Here is a 26,775-nt window from a genome sequence, read left to right as displayed (position 1 = left end):
CTATTATCGGCTAATTCTCACATCTTGATTAACCCATTTCTAATAATCTGTGTAACACCACGAGGTGGTGGCTTACCAGGAAAGATTCAGCATGTCTGACCTGGCAGCTGGCTCCATGGTGGTCTGTCCCAGAGCAGAGAGGCATAGCGATTACCTCACTTCCTTCTTCCTCCAAGCATTCTGTTCTGTCTACTCCAACCACCTATGGGCTGGCCTATCAAATGGCCAAGACAGTTTCTTTATTAACGAATGAAATCAACACAAAACAGAAGACCCTCCCACATCATTTCCCCTTTTTCTGTTTCGACAAAAAGGAGAAGGCCTTAACTTTAACATAGCAAATTACATATAACAAAACAGTTATCAAGTAAGAATTACAGTTACAATATTTATATCTATTTTATCTTTTATCATAACAAAGGAAAACAACTATAACTATCTATCTATTCTTCAACTCCATCAAAAACTCCAGAAGGATATAATATTATCTAAGTAAAATGAAAAGTAAGCAACTTATAAAACTCTAGAAATCACAGAGACATCTCGCTGCCTGGATAGTCACCCAAAGTTCCTCTGTACCATTGGGGCATCCATCTTCGGCCTACAGGCCCGTAGTTTCCAGCAGACATTTCCATGAAGCAGGAAATTTCAAAGGCAGTTCAGTCACTATCTGCTGTGTCCTGCAGAATGTCTCGCAGACTCTTTCATGAATCAGGAACCCCAAAAGACCATCTCACCTTTTGGTAAGTTCAACAGTCCTCTTTCTGTGGGTTCTTTGTATCCAGTTTATGCAACAGTCCAGGCAAGAGCAGTTTCTTGCCCAAATGGCTATCAAATTCCATAAGAGGAACCTCTTCAATGTCCATCCTCCTCTTGAAGTAGATTGGTGCTTCCAGGAGCAGACGTGTCTCATTGTCATGAAAAGTCCAAAGTTATTAAAACATTAACGGCCATATTATGTAGTCTTTGAAAGATATGAAGAATGCCTTCTAACTGAAATATATCTCTACATATCTAGAAAATCTAACTAACATGACTACAAGCTTGACTATTTTCGATGATTATCCATTAACAACCTATATTTCTTAATTATATATTACATTTTTAAATGAATTGTACAATCACAATACCTTAATCAAGAGCAGAAACACATATACATATAACAAAATTGACCTTAAAATTTATATCAATGCAAATTATTCATATCTATATCATATCCCCCTTTAAATGTGAAAAGAACATTTATAAACAATATTTGGGAATATGGGCACAGTTATTTCTCTCTAAACTTCTTCCTGCTGTATGGGGACGCTGTTAATCTGGTCTTTCATGGTATAACCTGTCTTCTAGGTTCATCTCAGTTGGCAGTTGAACGAAGTAATTTTTTGAGGGTGTTTGGCAGCAACATTTCAGGAGGGTGTGGTCTATCATACCATGTTGGAATAGAAGCAATCCACAGGGTCTCATCCTCTGTGAAAATAAAAGAAGAAACTCTTTTCCAAAGCATCATATCCATAGACCCAAATTAGGAAGTCAAGGTATTTTCTAAATATCTATCTTGGATTAGTACAGCAGAATTTATAAACAAATATCTTTTAGCATCTGTTGCTCCTTCCTCACCATTCAAACAATTCAAAGAGAGCATAATAGCATACAGTATCAAGATTCTCTGTGTATTTTCCATCTTTGTGCAACATTGTTTTAACCTGTATTTCTTTTATTTTTACTTTTACTTTTTGAGAGAGGTTCTCTGGATATCTTTGTCCTGGATTAACTCTGTAGACCAAGCTGTCCTTAAACTCACGGACATCTGTCTGTCTCTGCCTCCCAGGCATTGGGATTAATGGTATGTCCTGCCACACCTTGAAGTCACAGAGGTCAATCTACCTCTGCCCCTTGAAATCTCAGAGGTCAATCTACCTCTGCCTCCCAAGTGTTGGGATTAAAGGTGTGTACCACCACATCCAACTATTCTCTTTCTTTCTTTATTTTAAGAACTTTCAATTTTTTTCAAGCATGCATATATTTTTAAACACTGTAAATCATTTAGAGTTTTTTTTATCTCTCTTTACTGTACATCTTTCTTTTTCTGACTACATGAGTCTTTAAGGAGAGGGTTAAAGCTCTGGCTTTGATGGCCAGATCATTCCTTAGCTTTCCAGCTTCATGGCAGAGGTACCGGCTGTAGCCATTTTTATCGTCACAACTCTATGGCGTTTCAAAATCCCTACCAACAAGCAAGCTGCAGCATTCTGCTCACAGACCACACTCAGTCTGACTGCCTGCCTGAAAGAGTCAGAGTTTGACATGGTAGGATGGCCCAGAAAACAGGCATTTTAAAACGGCGTAGCTTTTTTCCTGCTACAGCTGAAAACCGAAAGCATTCAGAGAGCTTTTCATCAACACCATTTAAGTGTTTTGTGGCAGGATCTCTTAGAAGAGCTGCAGGGTTTTGCAGCTAAAGCTGAGTCAGGAAGCCTCTCTTAGATGAGAGTGCTTGCTTACCTCTAGCAAGCAGAGCAGACCTGAGAAATTGCTGCTACCAAGAAAACATGCTTTACTCTATTCTTTCCCAAGCATTCTTAGGCTTCTTATGGATTCGGTTATCATATCTGGGCATCATTCTGTAGTGTGTAGCAATGAGGCGGGCTGCATTCCTGCCACCCAGCTCCCAGCCGCCTGGCTTTACACCCGAAATAACAACACACAAATTGTATTCATTTAAACACTGCCTGGCCCATTAGTTCTAGCCTCTTATTGGCTAATTCTCATGTCTTGATTAGCCCACGTCTAATAATCTGTGTAGCACCATGAGGTGGTGGCTTACCAGGAAAGATTCAGCATGTCGGACTTGGCAGCTGGCTCCATTGCATCTGACCAACAATGCTTTCTTTCTCCCAGAATTCTGTTCTGTCTACTCTGCCCACCTAATTTTCTGCCCTATCAAAAGGCCAAGGCAGTTTCTTTATTAACCAATGAGAGTAACACATAGACAGATGACCCTCCTCCATCAACTGACTGTAACAGCTAAAGAGAAAACAGAAGCCATTTCTACCTATAAGGAGACTCATCTCCATAGAGTAAAGAGAAGTGGATATGTAGAAGGTGATGATGATGTGATTGAACCTACTGGACTTCCTTTGACAATGACTGTTCCAAAGCTTACCTGTAAAGTCTAACCATTGAGCATCCCTATTACTATCCACCTTCTATTTGCTATGACAAAGGAGGTATTTCAGTAAAATTTCTCTGTGATACCCAGAAATACTCAGCTTTAATTTTCTATGGCATGGCTCCTTTAAGCTTCTTTGTCTATCTTAATGGAACATATATGCTAGAACTCAGGATATACCTGCCTAAGCATCTGTATTTCCATTAAAATGGATAAAACTCAAATGTTTTGCTTTGGTGTTTTGAGGTTTTGTACAGTTCCTGTGTTCCCTCTCCCAGTTTTATAAACATGTTCACTACAACAATTTCACCACATCCATCTGTAATACTTTGTTTTCTCAGATGAAAGTAGAGTGTTATATGTCCTGATAGCCCAAGAGAGGCGATTATTCCTGTGTAGGTCTTTCATGGCATCTACTAGATTCAGTTAGGAATCCACTTAAGCAAAACAGTGATTGAGGAAAGCCTTTGCTGGTTTCCAATGTTGTTTCCCAGAAGGGAAGGAATCGTTATTTTTTCCTCAAATACATACTCTCATGTATAAAACCAGATTTCTTTTTAAAATAATATTACATTGTGAAGTTAATATAATAGCCTCTTTTGTTTTGTTTTCTTCTAATTTTCAAAAAAAAAAAAAAGAATCTGCCTCCCAGTAATCTGCCTTTTCAGGCTGTTTGTTTCTAACTTAACCATCTCTCTCACAGTCTGGTCTGCTTCTGCATTTAATCACGATGATAGAAGCTCTCTGCATTTCTCTGATTTCTTTATATTTTTCCCCAAAGCATGGCATTGAGAATTAGATGCAGTGATGTTTGGGGACGGCTGCATTTACCTCAGACATCCTTCAGGCAACCCAAGATAATTTAATCTAATAGCCTGCAAATCTCATGATATACAGAAAGTTAAAGTTTTCCATTTTTTTCCATTTTTGTTTGTGCTAAAGAGAGATAGGTTTCAAGGGTACCCTTTTGAAGAAGGAGGAAATGTGCTTTCTCTAAGCTTTGACATTTGATTTTTGTTTTAAAAAGATCCTGCCCTTCATTAACTTAAAGGACTACTCATTTTTCATAGCAGCATGAACATAATTCACCAGAAAAGGAAGAATTCTGCAAGGTTCTGTGGTTTTAGAAATCACTAAGATAATCTAGGCCACAGAAACTCTACCTGACACTTACAAATAAGTGGTTTTTTTTAATGAAAGGAAGAAAAGAGTAACAGATTTATTATGTTTCATCTGTCCAACCAAACATTATAAAAGGGTTGTTATGTTAAAGTTGTACTTCTAGGGCTTTGGAGTAACACCCAACATTGCAAAATAACTCCAGAATTAATTTCTACCCATGCTACTTGCATACTGGTAGAATGAGAGAAATCTATAAAAGTAATATACTGAATATAACATATATATTAAAATGTTATAAAATTTATATGTAAAATATAATGACTAACAAGGTATGTGTATGTGATATTTTAAATAGGATGCACCTAGAGCAGGCCTCAGTAAAGGGTTGTCTGAGTGATCATTTCCGGTAAAATCATCTTGTGTCTTGCTGGGACACAGTGACAGATTCCAGGTAGAGTAAGAGTAGAAGGCAGGTGGAGTATTCACCCTGGGTGAAGAGCAATGAAAAGTGTCTATGGTGAAAATGGAAAGTTCATCCCATTGGTTACTAATATTATTTTTGATAATAGTTCTGAGTGCAATATGAAAATTGTTTGCAACATTTTGATTATGGAAACTTTTTTAGGATTGTGCACCAGATGACAACTACACAACCTTCTTAATCTTAAAGACAGAGAACATTAGGATGAGGTGCAGTAGTGCCAGGAAGCCAAACATAAAGTCATGGACCTAAGAAAGCTGCTTCACTGGTAAAAAATGTGGAGAAAAGAGAAGAATTTGTTTAAGATTGTACAGTTGAACTCTATGATTTTGTTTGGGTTTTGCTATATTTTATTGGTTGTTTTTTCCCTAAATCATCTTGTTATATTGGTATATTTCCCACGTTTTTTCCTCAAATACATATCCTCAGATGATACTTCTGCATCAACATAGTGAAAATATTATAACATTTGATGTTGACAATAGTACATATCTATCCCTATCCCTGCCAAATTCTCTCTCTCTCTCTCTCTCTCTCTCTCTCTCTCTCTCTCTCTCTCTCTGTCTCTCTCTCTGTCTCTCTGTCTCTCTCTCCTGATTGTAATGAGGTATGGAGAAAGAGAAAAGTTATGAATATTGACTATATCTATTCCAACTGAAGCTTTATGAAGACATAAAGGTAGTTTTCTCAATGACTTCTTGAATTTTGCATGCAAATGGACAGAAATAGAAAACACTATCCTGAGTGAGGTAAGACAGACCCAAAAAGAGGAACATGGGATGTACTCACTCATATTTGGTTTCTCGCCATAAATAAAGGACATTGAGCCTATAATTCGTGATCCTAGAGAAGCTAAATAAGAAGGTGAACCCAAAGAAAAACATATAAGCATCCTCCTGAATATTAACCTTCATCATGCAATGAAAGGAGACAGAGACAGAGACCCACATTGGAGCACCGGACTGAAACCCCAAGGTCCAAATGAGGAGCAGAAGGAGAGAGAGCACGAGCAAGGAACTCAGGACCGCGAGGGGTGCACCCACACACTGAGACAATGGAGATGTTCTATCGGGAACTCACCAAGGCCAGCTGGACTGGGTCCGAAAAAGCATGGGATAGAACCGAACTCGCTGAACATAGCTGACAATGAGGGCTGCTGAGAAGTCAAGAACAATGGCATTGGGTTTTGATCCTACTGCATGTACTGGCTTTGTGGGAGCCTAGGCAGCTTGGATGCTCACCTTACTAGACCTGGAAGGAGGTGGGAGATCCTTGGACTCTCCACAGGGCAGGGAAACCTGACTGCTCTTCAGGCTGATGAGGGAAGGGGACTTGATTGGGGGAGGAGGAGGGAAATGGGAGGCAGTGGCGGGCAGGAGGCAGAAATCTTTAATAATTAAATAAATAAATAATAAAAAATAATAAAAGGTAGTTTTCTGTATAATTTACCTTTTATACAAAGGACATAACTTCAGTAGTCTGACTTATAGTTGCTACAACAAATGGGTCACTCTTTGAAGCAGCTAGTGCTTAGGCTCCATTTGCTGCTCAATATTTAAGTGCTCATCTACACCTTTGTCTAGAGACTAAGGTGTATGTTTGGGAAGTAATCCTATTCCAAGACAAGAGCCCTCCTCTGCAAAATGGGCTTATTCATGGGATATTCCACATTCATAGAACTTGTGAAAATATAATACTCCAATGTTCAATAATATTCAGTATTTTTTAAATCATTACTATATACTGGTAAATCACATGTAAAACAGTATAGTCACTTTGACACTTTGGGTACATGGATATAAACACAGTTAGCTGTTTTAACTCTTAAAGGAAACTAACAAGGAAAATAGATACCATACTCCCAATATGATTGCACAATAGTTGAATTGTGGTAATGATCTGCAATAATTTCATCAGCAGCATGGATTAGGAAGAGACCACAGGCACATGCACAATTGTTTAATATGTTGCTTAAAATGAACTATGGGTCAGAAGTGAAAGTGGTGAAAAACTGGTGAGATATTTTATTTGTAGGTAAGAAATGATGTGTTTATTTTTGAGAAAGAGTAATAGCTGAACTATTATTTCAGTAGTTAGTGATTATTTTTCTGTGTTGAGTAGTCAGAAGGGATAATTAAAGTGACAAAATTCATTAGCTTAAAACCAGATTTAAAAAAAGTAAATATATGGGCTGGGCAGTGGTGGTGTAAGCCTTTATTCCCAACACTCAGAAGGCAGAGGCAGGCAGATCTCTGTGAGTTCAAGGCCAACTTGATCTCTAAGAGTTAGTTCCAGGACAGACTCCAAAGCTACAGTAAAACCCTGTCTCAAAAAAAGAAAGAAAAAAGAAAAAAAGAAAGAAAGAAAGGAAACTGATGAGGATGGATTAAACTTTCATCCCTTATTCCAAATACTCTAACTCAGTTGATGTATTTTGTTACTGAGAAACTGGCATTGTAATCAAATCTTCAAAGATGGGTAATAGTGCAACAGGATAGACCAGGAAGTATCATTTAGTAAACACTAAACTAGGGTCTAAAGATCTTGAAGAGTTATTAATTTTAAAAGTCACATTTTATTTGTAGGAGATTTCATGCAGCTTTAATTGAAAGCTAATATTTGAGTAATTAAGATTTAAAAAGATAGTGAAGTGATAAATAGGAGTGAAAATACTGAAAGGACTGTTCGCACTCTTACAGGAATGTGAATATTAAGAGAAAAATGACTGTGAGTCAGGGCGAACACCTTTCCTTCACACCACCAACAATATCCAAAATGGAACTAGTTCTCTGAGACACTGATGGAGTATTGGTTTTCTGCAGAAAGAGAGTCTGTATCTCAGAGACATGTCACATGTCATGTGACAGTTGCTGCGGTAACTAGTTTAAGACATGCCATTGAATTAACAAATAAATAATTTCATAAAGTAGATATTATAGCTGACATGTAAATTAAGGCTGCCCTGTCTTTATTAGCTTTTCTATTCTCGATTCCTTTGCTTTCCATATTTAATAAAGAACTCCTTTCCCTTGTGAAAATCTCCCTTTCTTCACTAACCAAACATCATTTGAATTCACAGTTGACACTCTACTGTTTCTTATTTTAGCATTCCATACTGTGCCACTAATTCTCCAATACTACTTACTCTAAGGTTGTAATAATAGATCATTAAGTTGGCAAAAATAATCCAATAAAGTTGTATCTTTTCAGTGTGGGGAGGTGTCAAGATAAGCAAATGGCAGAATCCACTCTTACCATTTTCTAAGCCAAAATCATTTCTGCTCACTATAGGACACTGATCTCCATGACTTCTATTTTAGTGTTTATTATAGTATGCAAAGATGCTGGTTAGAAAGTGTCTCAACTTATTTCTAGAAACAACCTACAGTTTTCTCAGGGTGCACACATGTGGCTCTCTTCCCGATCAAGCACTTAGATTTTTAAAGCCATAGTTGTTGTACCATGCTTGAGAGTTGCTTTTTATTGTTCAAACGTTCCATATACTACAGGCATCTCATATTATTTTCAAATTTGTTGATAATTAGCTTTAATGTGTAACTGTACTGAAAGGTTAACTTTGGAAGAATGAAAGAATCATACAAACATTTTTTATTCTTTTTATCCATTTAAAAACTTTAATTAAAAATATAACTACTTCATTATTCCCTTTCTTTTCTTTAATTTTTCTTACTCCAACCAATGCCATGTCCCCTCCCTTCCTTTTCATTCATACCTCACCCTTAGTCCTTTCCAAACTAAGTCTCTAATTTTTGATTGTTACTGTTTTTATATATAATATTTATATGTGTTTAAATATAAACCCACCTAGAAAGATGATCAAAGATCTATGAATTTGATATGGATATTCATTTATCCATATAAGGAAAGTTCATATGCAAGCACTATAGATTTTTGTGTATTTTTCATTTAATGTTTATATATTCATGAACTAGAGCAACAGAAATTTAAGAACAAAAACATAAAATGGGTAAACTCCTCATGAAGAAGACCAAAGAAGTACTGACCTATTGTTAACTCGGTCACCTCCTATCATTTCCCTCTGATGCTCTCCCTCCAAACTTCCACACTTAAGGTTTTCTCTACACTCACCATAGTTCGTCTGTAAATATTCCAGAAATAACACAGATGACATGAAAGAAAGAAAAATTTCATGGACCTTTAGAAAGTACCCATTTCATGAATATGTGTTCCCAAAATTTTCATCTGGGAAATTCTCTGTCTGTTCTGTTGTCTGTTAACTAATTTGATAGTCATTTCTCCTGAATTACCAGGGGGGCAAGGACAATGATCGCATTCACTGATCATATCTCCACGTCAAGTCTCGATCATGTGTGAAAGGGACAAGGAAAACTGCTCAGAGTATCAATAACTGGGATGTCACCTTACCACTGTATTTCAGAACTCCTATTTTTTTTTATTATATTAGTAGTTTCATTAACCCTTTTTCTTTTCGTTTTGTTCAAATCTCTTTTAATAGTAAGTGATGCCTCGCTGGTAAGAAAAATAGCAAACAATAACTCCCTCATGCTTTAGCAATGTGCCAAACCCATGCATGATCATTTTGTTGTTATTATTTCTGAAGGATAATGAGGAGGCTGCTTTCTTTATCTTCATTTGAAAACTAGAGATATTGATAGGCAAAAGATATTATGTAGTAGTAAAGAAAATCCAAGAAATCCAGGAAAAAAAAAACATGGGTTTCTAAACTCTATTCTTTAGCTGACAGGCGTATCTGCCTATCAGCTTATACATCCTTCTACCCTATGTACAAATTGGTCTTCATTTTGAGCAATAAGATTAAGTTTCCTCAGTGTTCAGATGATATTTGATAGATAGTCACAAGTTGAAAGAATGAGTCCCGTGTGTATCTGGAAATATACAGTGAATGGGGGAACAGTGGTGCTGTTTAGTAGTAAGAATTTACCTAGTGTGTGCAAGACCTAATGTTTAAGCCAAGGCATTGGAAATGAAAAGAACCAGAGAGGATTCAATAAGTGCTATGTTTCCTGAGAAGATGATACCAAGCTATTAAATGGACAACAAAAATATAAAATGTTATTAAGTACCTGTAGATAAAATCTCTTGTTGAGGATAGAGCTTTAGAGGACTCAAAAGAAATTCGCTCATGGGTTTATTATTTCTAACCCAAAGCTTTACGTAGACTCCAAATGTTATTTCAGAAATAATGCAAATGATGCAGAAGCTGAGAATTAAATGGAAAGAAATGGAAGCATCTAAATTTACCTTGCAGACTCACGTCCCTGGGCAATCAGCACCTTTGCCTCTAGAAGCACTTTTTTTTTTGCAATGAAAGACACATTTCCTACCCAATTATGCCATAGCAGGTGAGAATAAATGCGTTAGGTACTTTACATGAAGTCATTATGTTAATAAATCTTTTCAACAAATCTGTGAAGTATCTTCTCTGTTTTATAGAGGAGTTCGGGAATGCCTTTTTCAAGGTCACAAGAAAGTATAAGATCTGAAAGTTAAGTCTTCTTTTTTTTTAATTTTTTTTGCTTTTTTATTTTATAAATTTAGATTTTTCCAAATATTGCCCCTTCCCCCAGTCCCCTCCCCCTATCCCCACTCCTCTTCTCCTCCCCCCACACCATTCCCCCTCCCTCTCGATACTGAAGAGCAGTCCAAATTCTCTGCCCTGGGGGAAGACGAAGGTATTCTATCTATGTCCAGGAAGGTGAGCATCTAAACAGGCTAAGCACCCACAAAGCCAGTTCATGTATTAGGATCGAAACCTAGTGCCATTGTCCTTGGCTTCTCATCAGCCTTCATTGTCCGCCATGCTCAGAGAGTCCAGTTTCAACCCATGCTTATTCAGTCCCAGACCAGCTGGCGTTGGTGGGCTCCCAATAAATCAGTTCCACTGTCACAGTGGGTGGGTGCATCCCTCGTGGTCCTGGTTTCCTTGCTCATGTTCTCCCTCCTTCTGCTCCTCATTTGGACCTTAAGAGCTCAGACCGTTGCTCCAAATTGAGACTCTGTCTCTACCTCGATCCATCGCCAGATGAAGGTTCTAAGGTGATATGCAAGATATTCATCAGTATAGGATAGGGTCATTTCAGGTTCCCTCTCCTTAGTTGCCCAAGGTACCAGCTGGGGACATCTCCCTGGACACCTGCTAACCCCTCTAGAGTCAAGTTTCTTGCCAACCCTAAGATGTCTCTCTTAGGATATATACTTCGCTGCTCCCGTATCCTCCCTTCCTATATCCCAACCATCCCAATCCCCCGAGCTCCTCCCATCCTCCCCTTCTCATGTTTCTCATCCCATTTCCCCTTTGCCCCTTGCCACTTCACCCGCAATTTCCCAGTTTTTGCCCTGCAATCTTGTCTACTTCCCCTCTCCAGGCGGATGACTATATGATTTTCTTTGGGTTCACTTTCTTATTTAGCTTCTCTAGGATCACAAATTATATGCTCAATGTCCTTTATTTATGGCTAGAAACCGATTATGAGTGAGTACATCCCATGTTCCTCTTTTTGGGTCTGGGATACCTCACTCGGGATAGTGTTTTCTATTTCCATCCATTTGCACGCAAAATTCGAGAAGTCGTTTTTTACTGCTGAGTAGTACTCTAATATGTATATATTCCATACTTTCTTCATCCATTCCTCCATTGAAGGGCATCTAGGTTGTTTCCAGGTTTTGGCTATTACAAACAATGCTGCTATGAACATAGTTGAACAGATACTTTTGTCATTTGATGGGGCATCTCTTGGGTATATTCCCAATAGTGGTATTACTGGATCTTGGGGTAGGTTGATCCCAAATTTCCTGAGAAATTGCCACACTGATTTCCAAAGTGGTTGCACAAGTTTGCATTCCCACCAGCAATGGATGAGTGTGCCCCTTTCTCCACAACCTCTCCAGCAAAGGCTATCATTGGTGTTTTTGATTTTAGCCATTCTGACAGGTGTAAGATGGTATCTCAAAGTTGTTTTAATTTGCATTTCCCTTATCGCTAAGGAGGTTGAGCATGACCTTAGGTGTCTTTTGGCCATTTGAATTTCTTCTGTTGAGAATTCTCTGTTCAGATCAGTGCCCCATTTTTTTATTGGGTTAATTATCCTTTTAAAGTCTAGTTTCTTGAGTTCTTTATATATTTTGGAGATCAGACCTTTGTCTGTTGCAGGGTTGGTGAAGATCTTCTCCCAGTCAGTGGGTTGCCTTTTTGTCTTAGTGACAGTGTCCTTTGCTTTACAGAAGCTACTCAGTTTCAGGAGGTCCCATTTATTCAATGTTGTCCTTAATGTCTGTGCTGCTGGGGATAAACTTAGGAAGTGATCTCCTGTACCCATATGTTGTAGAGAACTTCCCACTTTTTCTTCTATCAGATTCAGTGTGTTCAGACTAATATTGAGGTCGTTAATCCATTTGGACTTGAGTTTTGTGCATGGTGATAGATATGGATCTATTTTCATTCTTCTACACTTTGACGACCAGTTCTGTCAGCACCATTTGTTGAAGATGCTCTCTTTTTTCCATTGAATACTTTTAGCTCCTTTATCAAAAATTAGGTGTTCATATGTTTGTGGGTTAAAATCAGGGTCTTCTACTCGGTTCCATTGATCGACTTCTCTGTTTTTATGCCAATACCAAGCTGTTTTCAATACTGAGGCTCTGTAATAGAGTTTGAGGTCAGGGATGGTAATGCCTCCAGACGATCCTTTATTATATAAGATTGTTTTGGCTATCCTGGGTTTTTTGTTTCTCCATATAAAGTTGATTATTGTCCTCTCAAGATCTGTGAAGAATTTTGATGGGATTTTAATGGGGATTGCATTGAATCTATAAATTGCCCTTGGTAGAATTGCCATTTTTACTATGTTGATCCTCCCAATCCAAGAGCAAGGGAGATCCTTCCATTTTCTGGTATCCTCCTCAATTTCTTTCTTCATAGACTTAAAGTTCTTGTCAAATAGATCCTTTACTTCCTTGGTTAGAGTTACCCCAAGATATTTTATGCTATTTGTGGCTATCGTGAAGGGTGATGCTTCTCTGATTTCCATCTCTGCTTCCTTATCCTTTGTGTATAGGAGGACAACTGATTTTTTGGAATTGATCTTGTATCCTGCAACGCTACTAAAGGTGTTTATCAGCTGAAGGAGTTCTTTGCTGGAGTTTTTGGGGTCGCTTATGTACACTATCATATCGTCTGCAAATAATGAAAGTTTAACTTCTTCCTTTCCAATTTGAATCCCTTTGATCCCCTTATGTTGTCTTATTGCTATTGCTAGAATTTCAAGCACTATATTAAAGAGGTATGGAGAGAGTGGACAACCTTGTCGTGTTCCTGATTTTAGTGGAATAGCTTTGAGTTTCTCTCCATTTAATTTGATGTTAGCTGACGGCTTGCTATGAATAGCTTTTATTTTACTTAGGAACGACCCTTGTATTCCTAATCTCTCTAAGACCTTTATCATAAAGGGATGTTGAATTTTGTCAAATGCTTTTTCCGCATCTAATGAAATGATCATATGGTTTTTTTCTTTCAGATTATTTATATGATGGATTACATTGATAGATTTTCGTATGTTGAACCAGCCCTGCATCTCTGGGATGAAGCCTCCTTGATCATAATGGATAATTTTCCTAATGTGTTCTTGGATTTGGTTTGCCAGTATTTTATTGAGTATTTTTGCGTCGATGTTCATGAGTGAGATTGGCCTGTAGTTCTCTTTCTTGGTTGTGTCTTTGTGTGGTTTTGGTATCAGAGTAACTTCAGCTTCATAAAAGGAATTTGGCAATGACTTCTCTGTTTCAATATTGTGAAATACATTAAGGAGTATAGGTATTAGGTCTTCTTGGAAGTTCTGGTAGAATTCTGCATTGAAGCCGTCTGGACCTGGGCTTTTTTTGGTGGGGAGGTTTTTTATAGCAACTTCTAATTCTTCGCGACTAACAGGTCTATTTAGATTGTTCACCTGGTCCTGGTTTAACTTTGGTAAATGGTACTTATCTAAAAAAGTGTCCATTTCTTTTACATTTTCCAATTTTGTGGCCATACAGGCTTTTGTAGTAAGATCTAATGATTCTCTGAATTTCCTCTGTGTCTGTGGTTATGTCTCCCTTTTCATTTCTGATTTTGTTAATTTGTGTATTCTCTCTCCGCCGTTTGATTAGTTTGGATAGGGGTTTATCAATCTTATTGATTTTCTCCAAGAACCAGCTTTTTGTTTCATTGATTCTTTGGATTGTTTTCTGTGTTTCTATTTTGTTGATTTCAGCCCTCAATTTGAATATTTCCAGTCTTCTACTTCTCCTAGGTGAGTCTGCTTCTTTTTTTTCTAAAGCTTTCAGGTGGGCTATTAAGTCTCCAATGTGTGCTTTCTCCGTTTTCTTTAAGTGGGCACTTAATGCTATGAACTTTCCTCTTAGCACTGCTTTCATAGTGTCCCATAGGTTTGAGTATGTTGAGTCTTCGTTTACATTGAATTCAAGAAAGACTTTAATTTCTTTCTTTATTTCTTCCTTGATCCAGGTGTGGTTCAGTAGTTGACTGTTCAGTTTCCATGAGTTCATAGGCTTTCTGGGGATAGCATTGTTGTTGAATTCTAACTTTAATCCATGGTGATCTGATAAGACACAGGTGGTTACCGATATTTTTTTGTAACTGTGTAAGTTTGCTTTGTTACCGAGTATGTGGTCTATTTTCGAGAAGGTTCCATGAGCTGCAGAGAAGAAGGTATATTCTTTCTTATTTGAGTGGAATGTTCTATAGATGTCTGTTAAGTCCATTTGATTCATTACCTCCCTTAATCCTCTTATTTCTCTGTTAGGTTTCTGTCTGATTGACCTGTCCATTGGTGAGAGAGGAGTGTTGAAATCTCCTACTATTAGTGTGTGTGGTTTGATGACTGCCTTGAGTTTTACTAACGTTTCTTTTACATAAGTGGGTGCTTTTATATTAGGGGCATATATATTCAGGATTGAGACTTCATCCTGGTGAATTGTTCCTGTTATGAGTAAAAAATGTCCCTCTCCATCTCTTTTGATTGATTTTAGTTTGAAGTCAACTTTCTTAGAAATTAGTATGGCCACACCTGCTTGTTTCTTAGGTCCGTTTGCTTGATAAACCTTTTCCCAGCCCTTTACTCTGAGTAGATGTCTGTCTTTGTGGTTGAGGTGTGTTTCTTGTAAGGAGCAGAATGTTAGATCCTGTTTTCGATTCCAATCTCTTAGCCTGTGCCTCTTTATAGGTGAGTTGAGTCCATTGATATTAAGTGATATTAATGACCAGTGGTTGTTAACTCCGGTCATTTTTCCTTTCTCTCTTTCTTTCTTTTGGTAGTAGAGTTTGTGTGTTTCCCTTCTTCAAGTTGTGCTGGTGAAGGGTCATTAGATGTCTGAGTTATTGTGGGCGTTGTTGGATTCCTTGGTTTGTGATTTTCCTTCTATTACTTTCTGTAGGGCTGGATTTGTGGCTACATATTGTTTAAATTTGTTTTTATCCTGGAAAATTTTGTTTTCTCCATTTATAGTGAACGAAAGCTTGGCTGGGTATAGTAGTCTGGGCTTGCATCCATGGTCTCTTAGTTTCTGCAGCACATATATCCAGGACCTTCTGGCTTTCATGGTTTCCATAGAGAAATCAGGTGTAAGTCTGATAGGTTTACCTTTATAGGTAACTTGACCTTTTTCCTTTGCAGCTCTTAATATTCTTTCTTTATTCTGTATGTTTTGTGTTTTGATTATTATATGATGAGGAGATTTTTTTTTTTTTTGATGCAGTCAATTCGGTGTTCTGTATGCTTCTTGGACCTTCAAAGGAATATCCTTCTTAAGGTTGGGAAAGTTTTCTTCTATAATTTTATTAAATATATTTTCTGGACCATTGAGCTGTACTTCTTCTCCTTCTTCTATCCCTATTATTCTTAGGTTTGGTCTTTTTATTGTGTCCCAGATTTCCTGAATGTTTTGTGATGAGAATTTGTTGGTTATGCTGTTTTCTTTGATCAGAGAGTTTATTTTCTCTATGGTATCTTCAGTGTCTGAGATTCTTTCTTCTATCTCTTGTAATCTGTTGGTGGTACTTGTCTCTGTATTTCCTGTTCGTTTATCCAAATTTTCCATCTCCATCCTTCCCTCAGTTTGTGTTTTCTTTATTACTTCCACTTCATTCTTCAAGTCTTGAACTGTTTCCCTTACCTGTTTGATTACTTTTTCTTGTTTCTCTTGGTTTTCTTGGGTATCTTTGAGATATTTATTCATTTCCTCTACCTTTTTGTTTGTAATCTCTAATTGATTATGGCAGTTTTTCACCTCCTGTTTAAGGTCCTTTATTATTTTCATATAACTCACTTTTGAGTCGAATTCTTCTAATTCTTCTGGATTAGGGTGTACACTTCTCATTTCGGGATTCCTGGATTATGGTGATGTCACGTTGCTTTTCAAGTTGTTGGGGGAATTCTTGCATTGGCGCCTGCCCATCTTTTCCTTCAAATGGAGCCAGGAGAGGCCTGGTGTCTTGGACCAGTCTTTGCTGTGACTAACTCTCTGGGTGTATCTCCTCAGTGTAGGGGCAGGAACTGTTCCCTTGCAGATGAACTCCTCAACACAAAAAGGGATGCCTGGTATTCCAATGACCCGCGGAAAGAAGGCCGAATGCAAGGTGTAGGGTGAGGTCGAGTAGAACACAGGTGACACTGCAGTACAAGCTGGAGGTGCCTGCACTCCCTTTCGGGGGTTACTGAGGCCTGCCCGCTAGGCATGCACTCACTGTTCTGGTTGGGTAGCCTTAGTGTAGGGGGGTTTTGTGCTCTCTCTACCGGGACAGTCCGCCCCAGGCTAGTACACACTCACCCGTCCAGATGGAACTTCTCAGCATCTACACAGGGATTCCTGGTAGCCCCAATGAGCCAGGGGCCAAGGGAAGTAGGAGGCAGGCAGAGCAGGTACAGGAGAGCACAGCAGACACTGCAGCCCCAGCAGCAGGGGCCCGCATTCCCTGGCAGGGACTTTGAGGCCTGCCCTCTAGTCAGGCACTCACTGCTCTGGGTTGGTAGCCTTAGTGAAAGGGCAGGAAACTGTTCTACAGCAAAGGACCTTGCAGACAAGGCCGGCTTGGGGGTGGGGGTGGGGGTGGGGGTGTAGGAAAGAAAGCCCTGCAGCAGGAGCTGGGGGAGGGGCGTTTGTGCTCTCTACTGGGACAGTCCACCCCAGGATAGCACACACTCACCCGTCCAGATGGGACTTCTCAGCACCTACACAGGGACTCCTGGTAGCCCCAATGAGCCAGGGGCCAAGGGAAATAGGGGGCAGGCAGAGCAGGTTCAGAAGAGCACAGCAGACACTGCAGCCCCAGCAGCAGGGGCCTGCGTTCCCTGGCAGGGACCTTGAGGCCTGCCCTCTAGTCAGGCTCTCACTGCTCTGGGTTGGTAGCCTTAGTGAAAGGGGAGGGAACTGTCAAGTTAAGTCTTCTTGAAGGTTAAACATTTGCTAAATGCATGAGTAATTCTCAGGAAAAAATCATTTCATTATATCAAACTTTAGATTGTTTTTGGTTTTTATTGTAAAAGACATGGAATGCTAAAACATCACAGAGGTATAGATGGATAAAGGCATCAGGACTGAAACCAAAACTCAGAAATCTTCACTTAGGGATTGAAAAGCAATGATGAGTCCATCACATGGTCATTGATCATTCACTGAGTCATTAGTCATCCAATGTATGCAGCCCAGCTATTGATGCAGCAAATAGTGTTAGAGCTAAGAATGCATAGTTCCTAAAACCAGCTAGGTCTTTGTCACTACAGAGGATGTAGTTAGGAAAAAAGCCAGTCTCAAATGCTTACAGATGTAGCTATTTTAAGCACCAGTGTTTGTTAGAAAGAATCGAAGTGTTTGGACATAAACTGATAAGGAACATTTTACAAAATAAGAACAGCTCAAATATGCATTTATAAAATAAGACCTTTAAAAAATAAGGCCTGAGTAAATGTAAGGGTGAGCTACTGGTTATAGGCAAATACTTCAGACAGAAAGAACACAGGTTATATAGGCAGGATCATTCAATGCATTAGGGTGTGCTTAGAAAAGATCAAACTAATCAACACACATGTGAACAATAGCATCTCTGCATATGTATATATAAGGACATTTGTGTATACTTCTATTTAAATAAAAAATTTATGGGGAGGGGCAGTCCAGGGTGCGTAATTCATGGGTAAAAGTAAATGCAGTTCTGTAAAACATTACTATTGTTTTAATGCCGAGTAGTCTAAGGTTTCAAGGGTATGTTTTTGTTTTATTCTTAGGCAGCTTTTAAATTTTATTCCAGCTGTGAATTTTTCCTCTAAGTACACCCTTTCACATATTAATTACCTATTATCTTCCAGGTGCTGGCTATTTGTCTAAGCTTCAATGTCTATGTTTAAGTAGCACGCAAACATGCCTCTAGCTCTCAAGAAGATAGAAATGAATGGATACTTTCTGTTTTCTGAATATTTAAGGAATTCCACTGGGAAACAGAACACATATAAACTACCAAGCAAGACAGGAAGTATATGAATCTTTCAGACAACAATGATGCAGTTTACGTTCCAGTGAGACCAATGTTTCTTGGCAAAGAGACATGGGTGTTTATATATTTGATCCTCTTCCTCCCATCCTTTCATCTTTAACACAACTTGTTATAAATTCTCCAGATAACATTCGTTGTTGTTGAGGTTCTAAATCACAATCTACAGTCATTTATGTGACTGTGCAAGACAGGAGAGTTGAACGCACAATTCAGGTGAACAGGATGATGTTATCAATGATCAGGATGTGTATAAATCAAAATAACTATGCAAATGGAAATCAGTGACATGAGTAAATAAATGAGCAAAGAGAGTAGAAGATCAATCTTAGAATTAGGCTAATGGAATCTCTAGTGCATGCATTTTTTTAGTTTTTTCTACATTATCCTCATCTCAGACATAATTTTCCTTTGCCAATTTTATGCACATGTAAATTTGTAACCATTTCATGTTTTTCTAAAGGAAGTTGACCTTCCCCATTCATTGCCTTGAGGGTAGGAAGTAGAAAATCTGAATAACAATTCTAGACCAGTATATATTGATGGGCTGTCTTTATGTACTTCATGATATGCATATATGTTCTCATGTATAAGGGCAGATGAGTGAGCACATACATGTGGAGGTCTTAGATAGCATTGAAAATCTTTGATTGTTCTTCCATCTCATTGTTTGCATACTGGTTCTCTATCAGACTCAGAGCTTGCAGATATAGCTGGTCTTCCTTGCAAGCTTTCTCAAGGGATCTTTATTTTTTTCCCAGGCTGAAATTGCCTATTTCCTGCATTTAAGTAGGTTGGGAAGATCTAGTTTTCTTGATTGACAAGTGTTTTAACTGCTGAACCACCCCTCTAGTTCATAAATAGAGTTAATAGAGTTGATTTTTTAAATTTTTCTTTTATTTTTAATGTTTTAATATAATTTCATCATTTCTTCATTTCCTTTCTACCCTCCAAACCTTCCCATGTACCCTTATTTGCTCTGTTTCAATTTCATGTTCTCTTTTTTGATTTATTTTTATTACATGTACCTACACCTTAATTTTCTATTCCCACACACTCCAACAGGAAAATATGAGATTCAGAATCTGCATACACATGCTCCTTGAGTTGTGATTATTGTTTAATAGAAAGACATGAGTTAATAAATTTAACATTAAATCTGCTAATTGTTGTTTAGAACTAAAATTCATGAATTTTACCCAATGGATATCTGAAACTGATAACAGAATTAGACAGTTATGTGATAAATAAGATGAAGTAGATAACACAATATAGTCAAATCTAAATTTATCAAAGAATAAAACCCAGGTTCAATTTCTCATGTTTGCATATATATTCAAGATAGATTGATAGCACTGTGATAACTGAACAAGAACTTGTATTACTCCTGTTAGCAGAAATACAATTACCATTAACATATATTTTCTTTCTGGGCGGTGGTGGTGCATACCTTTAATCCCAGACTTGGGAGGCAGAGGCAGGTGGATCTCTGTGAGTTCAAGGCCAGCTTGGTCTACAAGAGCTAGTTCCAGGACAGACCTCAAAGCTACAGAGAAATCCTGACTCAAAAAAGCAAATATATATATATTCTTCTAGACATAACAATCTTTAGATAATGAATTATGCACATAAATTTGCTTAGATTCAAAGCAAATGTAAAATTCTGTTTCCTAGTACTAATTTTCCAGGTGAGAAAAAAGAACTATTCTTATCATCATGGTATTTTCTATTCTACCATTTCAAATGAATGTATATATTTTGCTTATCCTTAAAATTAATATTATTCCTTTTTAATACTGTAATAATATTATTAATCTGAATATTTACAATGTCATTTTAAAAATCAAAAAATTCCGTCCTATATATTTTAAAGAACATTAGATTTATTTCATTTTAAGAGTTATTCCCAAGGCTCCTTGTCATCATAATTACTTGTTTTGACAACTGTCCAAAGAGCTATATTTTATAATGTTCAGAGTTGCTAACAGTTAAATACAGCTCTTTCAGGGAAGAGTAATATAATTGACATAAGTAATCATTGAAATAAGCATTAACACTGACAAACTATGTATGAATAGGCAATTAATTCACAAACTTGTAAACTGCTCTTATTTGACTTTGACTCTCACTTGGCATTTCCTCTCTTAGTATGCTATGGTCATTCCTTCTCAGTCTCATCTTTTTCTTAAGACTGTGCTCATACTGGACTGAGCTCCCAAGGTCCAAATGAGGAGCAGAAGGAGGGAGGACATGAGCAAGGAAGTCAGGACCGCAAGGGGTGCGTCCACCCACTGAGACGGTGGGGCTGATCTAATGGGAGCTCACCAAAGCAAGCTGGACTGGGACTAATGGAGCATGTGATCAAACCGGACTCTCTGAATGTATCAGACAAGGAGGGCTGACTGAGAAGCCAAGGACAATGGCACTCGGTTTTAATCCTACTGCATTTACTGGCTTTATGAGAGCCTAGTTTTAGTGGGATGCTCACCTTCCTAGACCTGGATGGAGCGGGGAGGACCTTGGACTTCCCACAGGGCAGGGAACCCTGACTGCTCTTTGGACTTGAGAGGGAGGGGAAGGGGATGAGGGGAGGGTGAGGAAAATGGGAGGAGAGGAGGAGGTGGAAATTTTTAAGTAAAAGTAAATAAATAAATAAGAAAAAAAGATCCTGCATCACATTCATAAAAACTAAAAAAAAAAAAAAAAAAGACTGTGCTCATTTCTTTAAAGTGAGATTTGAAATAAGAGATCAAAATAAGATAGTATTTACATATACAATATTAAGAGTTTATGACAATTCTTATTTATTACACACTCATTCAGCCAATGAACATTTTGGGAATAGAGCTGCTGTCATAATAAACAAGTTAAGATGTACATTTCCACGTATAAGTCAGTGTTTAAACCAACGAGATTTTTTTTTTTTTTTTTTTTTTGGTTTTTCGAGACAGGGTTTCTCTGTGGTTTTGGAGCCTATCCTGGAACTAGCTCTTGTAGACCAGGCTGGTCTCGAACTCACAGAGATCCGCCTGCCTCTGCCTCCCGAGTGCTGGGATTAAAGGCGTGCGCCACCACCGCCCGGCATTAAACCAACGAGAATTTCAGACATATTTTAGGAATGGGGATAGAAAGAATGGTAGATACCATGGTTCATAGATTGGTGGGTCTGGGAAAGGGAATCTTAGTCTTCAGAATGACTGAGGCCAGCCACATCATCCAATGACAATTCAAACAAATGTTATCTACTTACACTTCCATGAAGTGTTAGAGCCAAGTAAAATGAAAACAGATTAAAAGCAAGAAATTATAAGAGATCTTAACAACTAAAAGAATGAGCATTGGTGTACTGGATGTTTTAGACATTTGGATATCTGTAGGGACAGAGTCCAGTAATGTCATGACAGTAAATGGTAACTTGAAAATGATAGTAAATTTGGGCTTTATATATGAAGCCAAAGTAACTTAAGATACTATTTAAGTGGAAAAAATATGTTCATAGAATGCTGAGCTTCCAAACAAAAGCAGAATTTTATACATTTTACTTAGTGTGTAATTTAAATTATTCAATTTTCTACAAAAGTTTAAAAATATGTGCAGTATAGCTATGTATCCTACCTTATGTAAGTTAATTAACAATCAAAGTGTGCTATGTAGTTCTTGGAGAAAATAGGTGTCTGATATATAGTAACTAGATGAATGAAAGGACCGTGAGAACGACACTGAAGAACAGGAAAGAACTTAAAAGGAGAAAGATTTCATCACTTATTTTCTTCTTTCATGAAACATTAAATTATAGGAGGCTTAAAAAATGAATAAACAGCCAGGCGGTGGTGGCGCACGCCTTTAATCCCAGCGCTTGGGAGGCAGAGGCAGGCGGATCTCTGTGAGTTCGAGACCAGCCTGGTCTATAAGAGCTAGCTCCAGGACAGGCTCCAAAACCACAGAGAAACCCTGTCTCGAAAATCAAAAAAAAAAAAAAAAAAAGAAAAAGAAAAAGAAAATGAATTAGCGGTAAAAAACAATTGCTGCCCAAGAGTGAGAATTAGAATTTATAAGGATTCATTTAAATACCACGAGGGTATACCATCTCTTTTGAGTTCATAGTAGATGGAAAATAGAGATGGGGATCCCTGCAGGAAACTGAAAAAACACAAGTGCATGTATATATGAATGTCCTGTGGTGTTTTTCTGTATGTGTGTGTGTTTATAATGGTAAGGATTTGAACATTTTGGAAAAGAATAAGCCAATAGTGAAGGCGTTAAGGATAATACAAAACTAATGGTGGATCACTGACATATCAATCAGTGGCAAAGACAAGTGATGGTAAATCGAGCACACAGATGGAAGAGCTAGTTCAACAAAAAAGAAAATCACTTGCTTTGACATTTGAAGAAGGAAATTGAATTCTCAGTACTTACAGTGATAAGAGTCTGCATGTAGGGACAAGACATTGAAGTTGATATCTCTCCGTTTAAAATTTTTCTTTAGGAAGTATGAAGCAATGTTCTTCTTTGAGAAAAAGGAGAACATGTAGGCTTTGATAACCTGCTAATAATTTTTTGCCTGCCTTTTCTTTATCAACAGTCTGGACAGAGGAATTGGAGAGCTTTGTTAAGTCTCTCTTCTAATGGAAACATTTGCTTCCAACCCAGTGTGCCTTTCCTGACTTTCTGTATAGGCAATCATTGCTTGGGGCTCTATAGTAGCACACTGATTTCAGAAAGCCATGACCAGTCTACAGGATTGTAAAAGTTACTGGAAAAAGCTTTTGGGAAACAGACCAAGGTTTCAGCTTTCCAAAACTATGCACATAAAGGCTGTAATCCCAGTTGAGCAGACTATCACTATAGTGATGCAAAATGATTAAAAACCGACTGGAACTCCAAGCAGTCATGACTAGTAATAGAGCTTCTCTCCACCCCTTCAAAGGAATCACACTTTAAGTGACATGGACAGCAGCATCCTCCTGAGTTGAGTGGCATGGGATGAAGTTGCACTTTTCATATGATTTATTAAATGTCCTTCTGTGATATTTCTCTGTAACCCTCATGTTCCTGTTCCGAATAGAGGTGTCAAACTGACTGGTGTTTTATGAGCACAGGTCATAAGACACTTTCCAAGTTTCTGCAGTCATCCATTAAATGTTTTATTGTATTTCAAACACCTTAGGTAGCTGAAAAAAGAAAGAAAATTCTTAACACAAAGATCCATATATGTACCTAAATCTTAAAATTATTTTTATTGTGCTATGCTTAAAGTCACATAAACCACACAAAAGAACTAACTTTTAGCTACCTCTTATATATCAGATATTAACCAAGTTAACCTTCACAGAAGGCAAAGAGATAGAAGTTTTGGCATGGAAAACTGAGTAAAGGGACCCTTCTAGATTTATTTAATCATCCCAAGGTCAACAGGACTCAAATGATGTCTGAATTATACAACTATGGTTTGAGGGAGATATTGAATCAGTTGCCTTATCTATGTTTTGAATGGAAAAGGAAATGCTGACTTCTTTCAGTATTCAAATATCAACTTTATCATGGGTACAGCTACATGGGTAAATATGCATAAGGCTCAATTCATTTTTTACTATTCCAATGTCACTATGTAAAAATTAATCTCTAGGGTGAGAATCATAGTTACAGAGCCAATAAATCTCATGGATAAAAAAGGTGTGCCTCAACCTTTCCAAGAATCAGAGCACAAGGTCAGTGCTGCCCAAACTTTTGAACCAACATGGAGAAGATTTTCAGACCTACCCCTTACTGAGGAGTTATTGGCATTTGGTAGCTGCTGAAGAAAGAGAGTCACTCTATGCGGCCACTGGTAGTTTGTCCATATTCTAGATGGTCCTAAACCCATATGACCACCATTAATTGCACCAGCATTTTCTTAAACTAATGCAATTTCTAGTTGTATTATAAATATGCGCAGACAATTGTGACTCATAACCCTCCTCAAAGAAGCTCTCTTTTGCAAAAGCTGCAGACTTCTACTACATCCACAACTAGTAAATATTAGGAATAAGCCAGTTGTGTTAGCACACACCAGTAGGATTTCCTGAAGGAGACATAGGCAAGAGAATCATGAATTCAGGGGCAGCCTGAGTTACACATTTTAAAAAATCAGGAATAAGTGATGATTGAGGAGTGCCAGCTGATACATCTCTAACACAGTTCCTATAACCAAGGCTGAGAGAAAAGTCATAGGAGAGAATTGTAACAGCCATAGATACAGTATACCACCTGTTACATTATAGCATCCCCTAGATACAAAAACAATAATAACCCATGAAATATCAGTAGAAAGTGTAAGTAGGGAGGTAGCAATAATTATTAAATACGAAGTTATGAATTTAGATAAAATATGACCATGGAGGAAATGGATGGAAAGAACAACTTTAGTGTTTGTGTATGAAGCTCTTAAATTTTGGGAGGGGGGAATGGGGATGGGGAGGAGAACATGAGGTAACAGGATGGTCAAGATGGAAAAAGGACAGGGGGAGAGCAAAGAAAATGATATCATGATGAGGGAGCCATTATTGAGTTAGTAAGAAACGTGGCACTAAGGAAATTCAGAGAAATCCCTAAGGATAACTTTAATTAAGACCCTAAGTAGTAGTGAATGCCTGAACTAGCCTTCCCCTGTTATCAGATTAATGACTACCTTAATTGTCATCATATAACCTTCATCTACTAACTGATGGAAGCAGAGGCAGAGATCCACAGCTAAGCACTAGGCTAAACTCCCTGAGTCCAGTCCAAGAGAGGGAGGAATGGTAGATAATATGAACTATAGGTAATAACCATGATGGGGATAGGGACAAAAACAACTTTCCTGAGCTACTGGGAGGTCACTGACTAGACTGACAGTGAAGGAACCCACATAGGAGCAAACTAGACCCTTTGAATGTTGATGACAGTTGTGTGGTTTAGGTAGTCTGTGGGTCCACTGTCAGTAGGGCCAGAATTTATTCCTAGTGCATAAACTGTCTTTTTGAAGTCCATTCTCTATGGAGAGATAACTTACTCAATCTAGATATGGGGCAGGGCTTGGTCCTACCTCAAAGTGATGTGCCAGACTTTGTTGATACCCCACGGCCTTACCCTCTCTGAGGAATGAACGAGAAGTGGGGTGGGGGAAGATGGAGGGAACCTGGGGAAGGTGGGGGAAACCAGAGGAGGGGAGGGAGTGGGAACTGGGTTTGCTATATAAAATGAGAAAGGATTGGTTTTGTTTAAGTATATTTAAAAAGAAAGTAAACTAAACAAAGTAAAATGAAAAGGATACATTTTTGGGAAAAATAAAGATGGAGATGGAAATGAGTATATATATGATCATATGTCATTGTATATGTGTATGAAATTCTCAAAAATTCAAAAAGAACCAGTGGCAAATGTCTTAATCCTATACAATAGATACTTCTTGTGAGCAGAGGAATTTCTTTCAGTCAAATACCTCTAAGAAAGCCAAAGCATTCCCAGTAGAAAAAAAAAATTATTCTCTCTAAGCATGGCACATGCATTGTCTGTAAAAAGTCATTCTTCCAACTGTATTCATTTAACATATTTAGGTGTTTCACGTCTTCTTCCATACTATGAGTTTGAGTGATTAGTGCCTTGATCTGTATAGTATGAAACATCAGGTAGCTCCAACACTAGTATTAATGAGGAAGCGTGTAAAAGGAAGCCACTAGTTAGTTCCCGTCTGCTCAGTCCCGAAATAATCACACAGAAACTGTATAAATTAAATCACCTCTTGGCCCATTAGCTCTAGCTTCTTATTGGCTAAATCTTGCACATTAATTTAACCCATTTCTATTAATCCATGTAGAGCCAAGTAGCAGTGGCTTAGCAGCTAAAATTCCAGTGTCTGTCTCTAGCAGGGCTACATGGTTTCTCTCTGACTCTGCCTCCTTTCTCACAGAATTCAGTTTAGTTTTCTCTGCCTAGCTCTGTTCCCTTATAGCTATGCTATATGCCTAAAGCAGTTCCTTTATTAACCAATGATATTCATAGCATACAGAGGAAAATCCCACATCAGTAGAGGCTTCTTTAAAAAATCACAATTCCTCTAGCATGCTTAACACCTATGTGTTTGTAATAACCTGAACTCCAACCCTTTTCCTATGGACATGTGCAGGTGGTAGAGCACACTCCCTTTTCCCAGATTGGTCAGGATAGCCCTAGAGATCCCTTTCTTTAACATGCATGATAATGTCATGGCTGCTCAGCTTTTAGTAGACATTATTACTTCAAGTTTTTGGTTGTCTCTGTGACGTATGAAAACTATTTCCCACATGAAACATCATGTATTGTTTTCTTTTTCTAATCAAACAGCTTCAGAGAAACAAAGTAAGAATGTGCTTCTTTGGGAAAATCTAAATCTTCTACAAGGAGATTTTTTGTTTTCTGATCTGAAAGTCAGTATCATTT

At 38.0% G+C, this 26,775-nt stretch overlaps 1 protein-coding gene across 6 annotated transcripts in view; it reads left to right on the top strand.

Annotated features, from left to right (window-relative positions):
• Lrrc4c (leucine rich repeat containing 4C) overlaps positions 1-26,775 on the top strand; it is a 1,388,491-nt gene that overhangs the window by 220,935 nt on the left and 1,140,781 nt on the right. The gene's annotated exons all lie outside the window — the stretch shown is intronic.

This window comes from Chionomys nivalis, chromosome 9 (genome assembly GCF_950005125.1).
Source record: "Chionomys nivalis chromosome 9, mChiNiv1.1, whole genome shotgun sequence".
Classification (NCBI taxonomy): Eukaryota; Metazoa; Chordata; class Mammalia; order Rodentia; family Cricetidae; genus Chionomys; species Chionomys nivalis.
This window is presented reverse-complemented; position numbering and strand designations above follow the sequence as displayed.